The sequence below is a fragment of the Nerophis lumbriciformis genome, linkage group LG29 (genome assembly GCF_033978685.3).
Source record: "Nerophis lumbriciformis linkage group LG29, RoL_Nlum_v2.1, whole genome shotgun sequence".
Taxonomy (NCBI): Eukaryota; Metazoa; Chordata; class Actinopteri; order Syngnathiformes; family Syngnathidae; genus Nerophis; species Nerophis lumbriciformis.
Window position 1 is genome coordinate 8,345,001 of NC_084576.2, and position 14,638 is coordinate 8,359,638.

Here is a 14,638-nt window from a genome sequence, read left to right on the forward strand (position 1 = left end):
TCCTTGTTCGTGAAAGACTGAGCATTTCATGGAATCTAATTTTATACCCAATCATGGCACCCACCTGTTCCCAATTTGCCTGTTCACCTGTGGGATGTTCCAAATAAGTGTTTGATGAGCATTCCTCAACTTTATCAGTATTTATTGCCACCTTTCCCAACTTCTTTGTCACGTGTTGCTGGCATCAAATTCTAAAGTTAATGATTTGCAAAAAAAAAAATGTTTATCAGTTTGAACATCAAATATGTTCTTTGTAGCATATTCAACTGAATATGGGTTGAAAATGATTTGCAAATCATTGTATTCCGTTTATATTTACATCTTACACAATTTCCCAACTCATATGGAAACGGGGTTTGTATGAAGGAAGGCAAGATTGTTTAATAAATATCTCCGCTATGCTTCCATGCTGTGATTTCACATTTTAAGGACGTTTGCAGACCCCAAATACACAAAAACAGGTACCAGTAAGTGAGAAAAGTTATTCTTGCATAACAGGCTACTTTATTACAGGGGTCCAATTATCGCATTAATTGCGATTAATTTATTCCAGTCATATTTAGTAGTATGTTTTTTATACCAATAACCTACTGTTCAATCCCTAAATGATTGTCTGTGTATGCCTGCGACTTGTTAGGGTGTAATACCATAGTCACAGCTGAAGTGCTCATTGATTGGCTGTCACTGTGTTTGGGCTTGTTTCGCAGAAGCTGATTGGCTCCCACTGTAGTTGAACGGGCAAAGGGAGGAGCAGTGAGTCGCGGACTCTACGCAATTTAACTTAGCAAGTTAAAGGCCTATTGAAATGTGATTTTCTTATTCAAACGGGGATAGCAGGTCCATTCTATGTGTCATACTTGATCATTTCGCGATATTGCCATATTTTTGCTGAAAGGATCGACGATAAAGTTTGCAACTTTTGGTCGCTGATAAAAAAGTCTTGCCTGTACCGGAAGTAGCAGACGAGTAGCGTGACGTCACAGGTTGTGGAGCTCCTCACATCCGCACATTGTTTACAATCATGGCCACCAGCACCGAGAGCGATTCGGACCGAGAAAGCGACGATTTCCCCATTAATTTGAGCGAGGATGAAAGATTCGTGGATGAGGAAAGTGAGAGTGAAGGACTAGAGGGCAGTGGGAGCGATTCAGAGAGGGAAGATGCTGTGAGAGGCGGGTGGGACCTGATATTCAGCTGGGAATGACTAAAACAGTAAATAAACACAAGACATATATATACTCTATTAGCCACAACACAACCAGGCTTATATTTAATATGCCACAAATTAATCCCGCATAACAAACACTTCCTCCCTCCCGTCCATATAACCCGCCAATACAACTCAAACACCTGCACAACACACTCAATCCCACAGCCCAAAGTACCGTTCACCTCCCCAAAGTTCATACAGCACATATATTTCCCCAACGACCCCAAAGTTACGTACGTGACATGCACATAGCGGCACGCACGTACAGGCAAGCGATCAAATGCTTGGAAGACGCAGCTGCATGCGTACTCACGGTACCGCGTCTGCGCATCCAACTCAAAGTCCTCCTGGTAAGAGTCTCTGTTGTCCCAGTTCTCCACAGGACAATGGTAAAGCTTGACTTTCATCTTTCGGGAATGTAAACAATGAAACACCGGCTGTGTTTGTGTTGCTGCAGTCGGCCGCAATGCACCGCTTCCCACCTACAGCTTTCTTCTGTGCTGTCTCCATTGTTCATTGAACAAATTGCAAAAGATTCACCAACACAGATGTCCAGAATACTGTGGAATTTTGCGATGAAAATAGACGACTTAATAGCTGGCCACCATGCTGTCCCAAAATGTCCTCTACAATCCGTGATGTCACGCGCAGGCGTCATCATACCGAGACGTTTTCAGCAGAATATTTTGCTCGAAATTTAAAATTGCACTCTAGTAAGCTAACCCGGCCGTATTGGCATGTGTTGCAATGTTAAGATTTCATCATTGATATATAAACTATCAGACTGCGTGGTCGGTAGTAGTGGGTTTCAGTAGGCCTTTAATGTTAGCAATTGAACAGGACGTAGCATCAGCTCTTCATCAAACTAAACTGGAGGAGAACATTGTGCATATGAACAATCGATGTCAGCATATCTATGGTTACGTTCACACTGCAGGGTAGGATGCCCAATGTTGTCAAATCCCATCTTTTTATGTAGTCCTTCACATGCATCTTCTACCCCTATCGGGGTTGGGAAGGTAGGGTGGGGGCTTGAGCCTATCTCATCTGTTTGCAGGCAGAAGGCAAGGTACCCCCTGGACAACGAAGGCAGGTACACACTGGACAAGGAAGGCAGGGCACACCCTAGACAAATACAAACCAAACAACAAAATAATTTAAAGTTGCAACACAACTTTAAGCCAAAAAGGACGCAAAAGCGGAGCAAGTTACGACAACACACCGACTTCTAACAAAACAACTGGCAGCCAAGGAGAAGTCATTTGATGAGAAATAAATGAATAGAAGAGATAGATAAAAGAGGTCAGGGAAATTAGAAAGAGATACATAGAAGAAATGGATGAAGGAGGTTATGGAATGTATAAATAAATATTACAGATGGATGAAGGAGGACGCGAGGGAGCAACATCATAACAGGATGAGGGGGCACACATGCTTCCACACACCAGGGTGGAGAACAGATACTGTTTGGCATGGTCACAACTTTATTTAGCAGTTCAATCTATTGTTCAAATGTTGTACACTGTACGTTTTTTTGAAAATGTCTTGAATGTTGAAAATGTAATCAGAAAATGTTTCCTCTTGTTAATTCAAGCTTAAGTGTTGCTTGCACTTTATTCAAATAGGATGTGAACGCATTGTTTATTAATTGTTGTTTACTTGTTTGTTTGTATCCATCATTAATTTATCCATCATTACCTTACAAGAAATAACATGGTTGTTTAGCTGCTTGTTTGTATCCATAATGTATTCATACATAATTATAAGAACTAACAGGATTGTAGAAAACTTAGTGTCCACACTGCTTGAATCGTTTTGATTTAAAATGTACCTAATTTATTTCAACTCTCTTAATCGTATCGTTCTAAAAAATATAATATGGTCCCTGAATCATATCGCCAACCATAAATTCCAAATCAAATTAAATTGTAGTTAAAACAAATCCCTACAACCCTATTAAAAAACAATAACTATATTTAAAGAACATATAACATAGTCTAAAGAAACCAGAACAATAATTAATGTTTCTTTTGCCAAAGAACGTGTTCTGGAAGTCTACTATTTTTAAAATAAAACTTGATTAAAATATTTCAGTTTGTGTATCTTTACTTTTTGAGCATATTCAACAATACTATGATGATAATAATAACTGTGATATTTAATGCTGTTACATCCTTAGTGCCCGTTTGGTAATACAAATACAAAACTCCCTCCAATACTTTTAACATTTGAAAGTGTTGCTTTAAGCCAGGATAAATGTGTTCCAAATCATCTGCCATGAGTTTCAAGCACAAGAGTTCAGCTAAATGAAACATTCCTACCTTTCCACAATTCCCTTATAGTCGGGAAGACACAAAAAATCTGATGTTTCAATGGTGGAAGCCTTTCCTTTAAGCCGCTATTTACTCGAGCAGTGATGACACAAGGAGAGGAATTTGAGAAATGCCTGTGTAAAGCAGATTCACTTCCTGCAGACAGACAAAATGCCAATGAAGTCTCCTTGAGATATGAAGCTCTGATTCTGTCACAGGACTAAAGTCTACTTGCATAAAGGACCACCGCTTGTATGTTTGTCCATCTATCCATAATAGTGTCAATAGCTCTTTCCATACCGTCTGTTAATGTCTGGAATTTAGCTGCGTTTTCCTTTGTCGCTGGTCAGTGTCAAAATACAAAAAGCCATTCAGGGTTCCAAGTCAACACACTCATTTACTATCTCTGGAGGTAGTATCAGGCGGCATAAAACAGCTGCATGGCATCATACTGACCAGGGTATACCTTGAACACCTGAGACTCACTTCTCCAGTCTTGTGTTGAAAGCCATTGTTGCTTTATATGAATAATACATGCCAGTCGCATACTATATTCTGATCCCAGTAAGCCCTGTTGCTGTGTGAATACGTGCACAAACAGAACGTCCATTGAGCTGGATTCATTGTCGATGACCCAGGTGAGTAAATCCAAGGGCAACAGTTGCTGTACTGACTGTAATGCAAGCATTTTGTGGCAGCTCTTTATGAAAGTTAATCATGCAAAAGAAAAAATAATAAAAAGCTTAGTGTAAAGACCAGTTTAAGTGTACATCCTAACCCTTGGTGTTTGGTTAGTGCTGGAGAAGAAATGGCTGAAAGCCTACAGGATTCCAAAGGGTTTCTGTTGGGCGCACTTCACTTGTGTGGCGGCATAGCTCGGTTGGTAGAGCGGCCGTGCCAGCAACTTGAGGGTTGCAGGTTCGATTCCCGCTTCCGCTATCCTAATCACTGTCGTTGTGTCCTTGGGCAAGACACTTTACCCACCTGCTCCTAGTGCCACCCACACTGGTTTAAATGTAACTTAGATATTGGGTTTCACTATGTAAAGCGCTTTGAGTCACTAGAGAAAAGCGCTATATAAATATAATTCACTTCACTTCACTTCGGAGTCTAAATGGATTAAAAGGAGCTGATAACCTGAAAAGAATTCAGATGTGATCAAGTCCAACTTGACAAGCAAATGCATTATGTTCAATAAGTGATCAAAGCAAAGGTTCTTACTTAAGAACAGAACCCAGAAGATCAGAAATAGTTGCAGTCCCTGGATGCATGGAACATGTATCTACATGCTCTGCTTCATGCTCACCTCTTTGATTGATTTCCAGATAGGAGCACTTGTTTTGAAAGTCACAACTCCAAGGGTCTGGGCCAAGGGTTTCAAGCTGTCAACAACATGAAAATAAAAAAAATATCAGATCGCACAGCGATTTCAACATGACATATACACATGGAAAGAAGCAGTAACGAGGATAGACGTATTGGATAATTAAGAAATATAACACCAGTGTTGGGACTAACGCGTTACTGTAACGCCGTTAGTTTCGGCGGTAACTAGTAATCTAACGCGTTATTTTTTATATTCAGTAACTCAGTTACCCTTACTACATGATGCATTACTGCGTTATTTTTTATGTAGTATCGGCTAGAAACAGAAGATCTGAGTGTTTTATTGGAGCACTGCGGTGGAAAAGAAAAGGCGTGCTTTCTGTGGGTGGGAGCGGGGGGACTCCCATACCGTATTTGAGGGGCGCAGGAGAGACGTTCCTCCAAAGCCTATGTACTTCGGGGCTAACAAACTTCACTTTACCCGGAAGTGGGTCTTTACAGCTGAGGGTGAATGACGAGGCCGGCGGTTTGTTGCAACTTTGTGACTTTATTGGACGCAGCCATCCACCAAGCTAGAGCACCTGCACACACTCACTGTCGCCGCTCGCTCACCTCTCTCGCCCACTCACTCACTGACGTCACTCACCTTACATGCTGTCATATCTTAAAGGGCCACACACACACACACACACACACACACACACACACACACACACACACACACACACACACACACACACACACACACACGCATACGCTACTCTCATAACAACTAACAAGACATCATGGTGAAGCCAGAAGTCGAGTTTCTTAACATGGAGACATTCTCAATACTTTTCTTTTGTCGAGCACAAAGAAAATAAAATTTTAGTTAAATGTAAGTTGTGTCTTGGATCAAAGATCCTATCTACTTAAAGTTAAAATTAAAGTGCCATTATGTTGCAGCTATTTAAAATAGTTTTGTCAATTTGTTCTGGCCTGAAATAAATTAGCCCTTTGAAACATATCTTTGTCTTTGTGTGTTGTATGTAGACCACATTGCTTTCTGAGTTCAGTGATGCAAATACATGTCAAGTTGATCAACAGATTGTATTATTCTCCAGTGTAATAACAGTACTGAAATTAAGGCTAAAAGGGCATTAATGGGGCCTTAAAAAAAAGGGGGGAAAAAGAAGTAACTAAATAATTACTTTTCACAGTAACGCATTACTTTTTGGTGTAAGTAACTGAGTTAGTAACTGAGTTACTTTTGAAATAAAGTAACTAGTAACTCTGACCAGTACTGGTTTTCAGGAACCAACCCAACACTGTATAACACCTACTGACTACTAAAATGTGGGGGTATTCAAAATAAACAACTTAGCATCTGTTGTTATTAATGATGAATAATGATTTTAAAAATAATAATTAATGCAAAAAAACCTCCAGAGGTCCAGTTGGCTTTGATTAACATTAACATTCACGACATGATCTTGACCTAGATATCTTACAATGTACACAAGTCAAATCAAAGACCCTTTAACATCACAAACTCGTGTGAAGCCTTTACAATTAAGTCTTTTCAAACTCGATGTCAAACTAAATCTACTTCTGTGACTAGAACGCTCTGAATCAAGTGGCATGAAAGGATGAAATGAATGAAAGGACAAATTACCACAAGCACAGACAAGTGCATACCCAACCAAACACACCTGTCCCCTCAGTCTTGGATGGGAGACTCTACCATGACAACAAGTTTCATGTTACCCAAATAAATTGGGTAGGAATGACAACAAACATGATTATTTGACAGCTATTGAATGAAGGTTCAAACAGAAGCCGAGCTTTATTACCAGCGAATTAGCTATAAGTCAATTGGTTAATCCGAGAAGATAACAGTGAACATTAAAAGTTAAGTAAAAACTCATCAGTGCAAAGTGCTCAAAGATAACACAGAACGTTTCAAGTCCGAACATAGTGGTTTCACACCCAAAAAGAAAGAAGGGAAGAGGCGAACAAGTACGTTGCTGTGATTTCCATTATTCTTTCATAGAAACTGAAAAATAGGCATCCACAAGTAGAACAAGAAACATAATATGGTGGCCTTGCAGCTGTTCCAGTCCAATTATGTTCTAAGTTCTCGGGAGAGTTGAGAGACATATGACTTCCAGGTCAGACATGGACTTCATAAATCTCAACACAATAATGAGCTTCCATGCCATAGGTTACTTAAGAAAGAGAAGGATGGGATTTGTGTCAAACCCTCACTTTCACTTATTACCCATTTCTTGACCTCCCAATGCACATGGTTACGTGCCACAACTGTAACTACGTTGTTGACGACATGTTCATTTGGAGTCCATTCCTTGACCTAAAAGTAAAAAAGCTGATGTAGAGGGAGACTTGCGCTTTTCTGTCCTGTGTCTGGTTAGGGAGATTGCCATTTGTCACAGCCGAGGGTGGATTCCGGTCTATGGCATAGCTCTTGGATCACTGCAAGCTCATTAGCGTTTGCCGGCTGTTGCACTCACTCGAACCAGACGTGATGGGCTGGAAATTCAAAGAAACTGATACGTTTCCTCGGATGAGGCGGCGCATGTTAATGACTTCCTGTATTTGCCTGAAAAACACACGCATCAAGGAAAAATACACGGCCTATTTCTTGAAGAAGAAATAATTACATGAACACATATTCAGTGTGTAAACATGAATATAAAACATGAATTGGAAGATGTGCAGAGGCAGTTTTATTTTCTAAATTTCAACAAAGACAACATTAAGACATCTTTGTACATGTTTATATTACGAATGTCGGGATAATTTTCTGGGTACAATTCTTCCGAGTTAGCCCATGACTTCGTACTTCCTCCATGTGACAACTGTCAATGACCAAATATGCGAGGAACGTTAACGTGGAACATGAACCTGGAATATCCAAAACCCAGGAACCCTGAACAAGAGCCATGCTGAAACTTGATTGAATGTGTCAGCAGGTCGTAAAAGGTCCCTTCAAGTCAATATTATAACCTGAATATCAAGTACTTTTCAGACAGAGCAATGACCAGCAACAGAGAGAGAGACAGCGAATGCTACATAAGCTATATCTTGGCCTGGACCCATAATCTATAAGTCAATTAATTGAACAATTAATGAAAATGAACTTGATAACTTTACCAACATCGATAAATTGCCATGATCGTTGTGGGTTTTCTTCTTCCGTCTCTGGTTTTCAAACATGGTGCAAGAGGTTTCACTCCCTGCATCGCTTTCAGCATCAGAACGTGTTTAATAGCAGAATTAAATGAAGGGACTAAACCCTCTTGTCAGTCATCCACAATCTATGTCTCCCTGAGTGGAGGGGACACTGCTAGAATCCCACAGCAACAGGGCCTCACTAGTCGCTGGTGAGAAGCACCATATATGGCAGGGGTGTCAAACTCAAATACAGAGTGGGCCAAAATTTAAAACTGAATAAAGCCGCGGGCCAAGGTTGAACAAATTAACCTTTTAATAGGGACCCAAACAAGTTTTGCATTGAATATTGAACAAGCAAGGCTTATATAACTTTATAGTGACATGCAAAATCGAGTTTAAAAAAAATAAAATAATATTAATTCAAAAATATCAATGGCATATCAAATAAAATGTAAATAAAAATTGAATGCCTCTTTTCTATTTGCAGCCTTCTGAGGTAAATATAAAAAAAAACTTTTTCCACAGGCTAATAATACATTTGAAAATAAAATAACAATAATGAATTAATCAAACATTCAAGCCTTGAAGGAGCAAGAGAAAGTGCATGAATAAAACGTTAATTATTGCTCAGTTTGCTACACTGATTTGCTTTAACACTGAATATGGAACAAGCAACGCTTATATAACTTAATAGTGCAAAATCAACTTTCAAAAAACAAACGAAAAAACATCAATGGTATATTAAATACAATTTAAATTAAAAAAAATGTAATGCCTCTTTTCTATTTGCAGCCTTCTGAAGTAAATATCAACATCAACTTTTTCCACAGGCTAATACATTTGAAAATAAAATAACAATGAATAAACCAAACATTCAGGCCTTTTTACTGCTCAGTTTGCGACACACTGATCTAATCCGATGTGCCCAAGCCAGATACCTGGCATCTTTTCTGGAATGCTAGTTCACTAATGTTTGGTTGTAGCGGGGGGTGTATATTGTAGCGTCCCGGAAGAGTTAGTGCTGCAAGGGGTTCTGGGTATTTGTTCTGTTGTGTTTATGTTGTGTTACGGTGCGGATGTTCTCCCGAAATGTGTTTGTTATTCTTGTTTGGTGTGGTTTCACAGTGTGGCACATATTTGTAACAGTGTAAAAGTTGTTTATGCGGCCACCCTCAGTGTGACCTGTATGGCTGTTGATCAAGTATGCGTTGCATTCACTTATGTGTGTGTAGAAGCCGCATATATCATGTGACTGGGCCGGCACGCTGTTTGTATGGAAGAAAAGCAGACGTGACGACAGGTTGTAGACGACGCTAAAGGCAGTGCCTTTAAGGCACGACCCCAATATTGTTTTCCGGGTGGAAATCGGGAGAAATTTGGGAGAATGGTTGCCCCGGGAGACTTTCGAGAGGGGCACTGAAAATCGGGAGGGTTGGTAAGTATGAGTATTAGCGGTAAATGCGGTGTTACAGCGGCACCGCCGCTGTATAATACCGGCGGGCCAGCTCTAATGTTAATTTGATATTGCCTCAAGGGCCAAATTTGGCCCGCGGGCCAGAGTTTGACACCCATGATATATGGTGTATATACATACATATACGTAAATATATAAATACATAAAAATATATATATATGTATACATACACATATATAAATATACATAAAGACACATAGATACACATATATGCGTGTGTTTTTAAATATATATAAATGTGTATATATATACATACACATATATATATATATATATATATATATATATATATATATATATATATATATATATATATATATATATAGACTTAGACTTAGACAAACTTTAATGATCCACAAGGGAAATTGTTCAACACAGTAGCTCAGTTACAATGATGGAAAGTGTAAACATGGAAAGGACAATGCAGGTATAAATAGACTAATATAGCGATAAAAAATCCAACATATATATGAATATATACATAATATGTGTACAGAATAATATATATACAGATATATTATATTATGTCTATAACATATATACAACATATACAGTATACAATATATACAACACATGTACAATATTACAGTATATACAGTATATGTGACAGCAGCAGCATCAAATAGAGAGTTGATCCAGCAGGAAATAGAAAATAGACATTATAAACATAGAGAAGTAGCTAACATGTCAGGTGTCAGGTAATAGGCAGATGTCATCTATTGCTGTATGGCAAGTGATTATACAGCTGGATGGAGTGTGGAATGAAGGAGTTCTTGAATCGCACAGTGCGGGAAGGAAGTAAGTTGAAGGAGCCTGTTGGAGTATGAGCTCCGCTGTCTCTTAATTGTCAGATGGAGTATATATATATATATATATATATACATATATATATATATATATATATATATATATATATATATATATATACGTATATATATATATGTTTGTGTGTGTATATATATATATATACTGTATATATACTGTATATATATATATATACATATAAAATTTTTATATATATATCCATCCATCCATTTTTCTACCGCTTATTCCCTTTTGGGGTCGCTGGAGCCTATCTCAGCTATACATATATATATATATATATATATATATATATATATATATATATATATATATATATAAGTATGTGTGTATATATATATATATATGTATACATATATACACATATATAGAATAGAATAGCACCACAGTTTGCTCACAATAGACAATAAATACTATACAGCATGTACAGTATTTATAGTAATACTAACTATAGTAATACTAACACAGTGTATATATACGTGTAATATATATATATATATATATATATATATATATATATATATATATATATACATACATATATATATATATATATATACGTATATATATACACTGTGTTACAGGGTTTCCCGCGGCGCTTTGTTGTTAAGGTGGCCGCCTTAACAACAAAGAGCCACCCCCTAAACTAAAGTCTTAAAGGGGAACATTATCACTATTTCAGAATGGTTAAAACCATTACAAATCAGTTCCCAGTGGCTTATTATATTTTTCGAAGTTTTTTTCAAAATTTTACCCATCACGCAATATCCCTAAAAAAAGCTTCAAGGGGAACATTATCACAATTTCAGAATGGTTAAAACCATTAAAAATCAGTTCCCAGTGGCTTATTATATTTTTTGAAGTTTTTTTCCAAATTTTACCCATCACGCAATATCTCTAAAAAAATGCTTCAAAGTGCCTGCTTTTAACCATCGTTATAAACACCCGTCCATTTTCCTGTGACGTCACATAGTGAATACAAACAAACATGGCGGAAAGAACAGCAAGATATAGCGACATTAGCTCGGATTCAGACTCGGATTTCAGCGGCTTACGCGATTCAACAGATTACGCATGTATTGAAACGGATGGTTGTAGTGTGGAGGCAGGTAGCGAAAACGAAATTGAAGAAGAAACTGAAGCTATTGAGCCATATCGGTTTGAACCGTATGCAAGCAAAACCAACGAAAACGACACGACAGCCAGCGACACGGGAGAAAGCGAGGACGAATTCGGCGATCGCCTTCTAACCAACGATTGCTATGTGTTTGTTTGGCATTAAAGGAAACTAACAACTATGAACTAGGTTTACAGCATATGAAATACATTTGGCAACAACATGCACTTTGAGAGTGCAGACAGCCCAATTTTCATCAATTAATATATTCTGTAGACATACCTTCATGTCAGCAGGCCAGGGAAGCTAGGGTCGATATTCTTCTCTTGATCATCTTCGGTGGCATAAGGGACGGTGTGAGCCAAGACATCCAGGGGGTTTAGCTCGCTCGTCTGCGGGAACAAACTGCCGCCATTGCTTGCCATGCTACCGAGGTCCTTTGTCCCTGAATTGCTCACACACTCCGGCAGATTCAATGGGGGTCTGGCGGCAGATTTCTTTGACTTTATCGTTGGAAATGCATCTGCTTTGAGTGTCGCAGGATATCCACACATTCTTGCCATCTCTGTCGTAGCATAGCTTTCGTCGGTAAAGTGTGCAGAACAAACGTCCAATTTCTTGCCACTTTCGCATCTTTGGGCCACTGGTGCAACTTGAATCCGTCCCTGTTCGTGTTGTTACACCCTCCGACAACACACGACGAGGCATGATGTCTCCAAGGTACGGAAAACAGTCGAAAAAACGGAAAATAACAGAGCTGATTTGACTCGGTGTTTGAGAAAATGGCGGATTGCTTCCCGATGTGACGTCACGTTGTGACGTCATCGCTCCGAGAGCGAATATTAGAAAGGCGTTTAATTCGCCAAAATTCACCCATTTAGAGTTCGGAAATCGGTTAAAAAAATATATGGTCTTTTTTCTGCAACATCAAGGTATATATTGACGCTTACATAGGTCTGGTGATAATGTTCCCCTTTAACAAGCTGCTCCGCTTAGTTCTGCCTCTGCCTCTGTCAGTATGTCTCTGCAGCACCCAGCATTGTCCCACCCACAGAACCATCCGATTGGTTACACGCAGAGCGGCAACAGCCAATCAGCAGTGCGTATTCAGAGCGCATGTAACAGCCAATCAGCAGTGCGTATTCAGAACGCATGCAGTCAGTGCTCACGGCACAGGCAGAGAGAAGAGATGGTGGGGTGAGCAGATAGGTGTTTAGCAGGTAAGCATCAGGCAGCTGACTCTCCCCAAATTATAATAAACACCTCCCAGTCAACTACGAGTAACATCACTATGAGCCCGTTGACCTTCTAGAAATATAAAAGGCAGCTCAACTCGCTTGCAGTCCTGGCTTGAGGTGAAGGCTAATTCGCTTTTAGCGTAACGTTAGCTCATTTTGCGGTGGGTGTGTGTGTGTGTGTTACGGACAGCAAAGCCCTGTCTGTCTGTTATATCACTTTTCCTTTTTCTGTGTTGATTGAGCTGTGTTGAAGCAGCAAAAAAGGACATTATGTTAAATGAAGAGTTTCTGTCTCTGATAGTTGATATAATAATGTAAGTGCATCATTAAGCCTACATGAACTCCATGGTGTTCAGGGATGAATAGTCTCTCCTATTGCTATTGTACTATTTTTTCAGCTATAGTTACATTAATCATTAGTAATGCAGCAGCCTAGTTTTGAATGGCAGGGTCCCTGCTATCACATGTTGATAAAAATATAACATTTACATAATAAATCAACTACAGGCTTCCCACATGCTGTAATAAATTAAGCATGATGAGTTGACTTGAAACGGTTGAAAATATTGCACTTTTTATATGTAGAAGAAAAGTTTTGTCATTTTATTTAATCTGAGCAACAACTTGAGGCTGTTTAATGTTGATTAACGTGGGCAGAATTATTATAGTGTTCCCAATGTTAAAAGGATAAAGCCATTGTTTACAAATTTGGTAAATAAATAACCAAAAAATTTATATTTTGTTGTTTTCTTACTGTACTGTATATATATATGCTATATGTTACAGTACACAAAAATTTTGGTTCGGTACATACCTCCGTTTAGAGGTCACAGTTCGGTTCATTTTCGGTATATATATATATATATATATATATATATATATATATATATATATATATATATATATATATATATATATATATATATATATTTATATATATGTGTGTATATATATATATATATATATATATATATATATATATATATTTACACAACTCTCTCGTTTGAGTCACACATCAAGAGTGTTACTAAAACAGCATCCGTTATCTCCGTAATATCGCTAAAATGTGTTCCATTTTGTCCACTAGCAACGCTGAGATCATTATTCATGCGTTCGTTACGTCTTGTCTTAATTACTGTAAGGTATTATTTTGGGGTCTCCCTATGTCTAGCATTAAAAGATTACAGCTGGTACAAAATGCGGCTGCTAGACTTTTGACAAGATCAAGAAAGTTTGATCACATTACGCCTATACTGGCTCACCTGCACTGGCTTCCTGTGCACTTAAGATGTGACTTTAAGGTTTTACTACTTACGTATAAAATACTACACGGTCGAGCTCCATCCTATCTTGCTGATTGTATTGTACCATATGTCCCGGCAAGAAATCTGCGTTCAAAGAACTCCGGCTTATTAGTGATTCCCAGAGCCCAAAAAAAGTATGCGGGCTATAGAGCGTTTTCTATTGGGGCTCCAGTACTCTGGAATGTCCTCCCGGTAACAGTTAGAGATGCTACCTCTGTAGAAGCATTTAAGTCCCATCTTAAAACTCATTTGTATACTCTAGCCTTTAAAAAGACCCCCCTTTTAGACCAGTTGATCTGCCGTTTCTTTTCTGTTCTGCCCCCCTCTCCTTCGTGGAGAAGGGGGGCACAGATTCCCTAGTTATCAGCAATAATTTGTGGTACAATACATCGTCCAGCTAAATATATTATTGGCCCTGGCCTAAATATATCCATTATCCACCAACCTTTTCAACTGAACAGGCAAAGAACACGCAAAGTCTTCCAATTGTCTTCTATCAGCAACAAGAGTGATGGAAGTGAGACTTTTAGAAGGAGAAAAATAAAGCATTTTCAAACATCTGCAGTTGGGTGACAGCAAAGAGCAAGCTTCTTCCTAACTCCCTCTGTAAATATTTGTGATTAAACTTAGAATTTAGGAAAATGGTGGGAGAGTAAAGTTG

The 14,638-nt window shown here is 38.5% G+C and overlaps 1 protein-coding gene across 3 annotated transcripts in view; it reads right to left on the reverse strand.

Moving 5' to 3' along the window:
- Nucleotides 1-14,638, reverse strand: part of disp1 (dispatched homolog 1 (Drosophila)) — a 114,521-nt gene that overhangs the window by 74,262 nt on the left and 25,621 nt on the right. For all 3 annotated transcript variants that reach the window (XM_061925084.2, XM_061925087.2, XM_061925086.2), the window contains one exon: nucleotides 4,829-4,904. The gene's annotated coding sequence lies outside the window, so the exon portion shown is untranslated. The remainder of the gene's footprint in view (nucleotides 1-4,828; nucleotides 4,905-14,638) is intronic.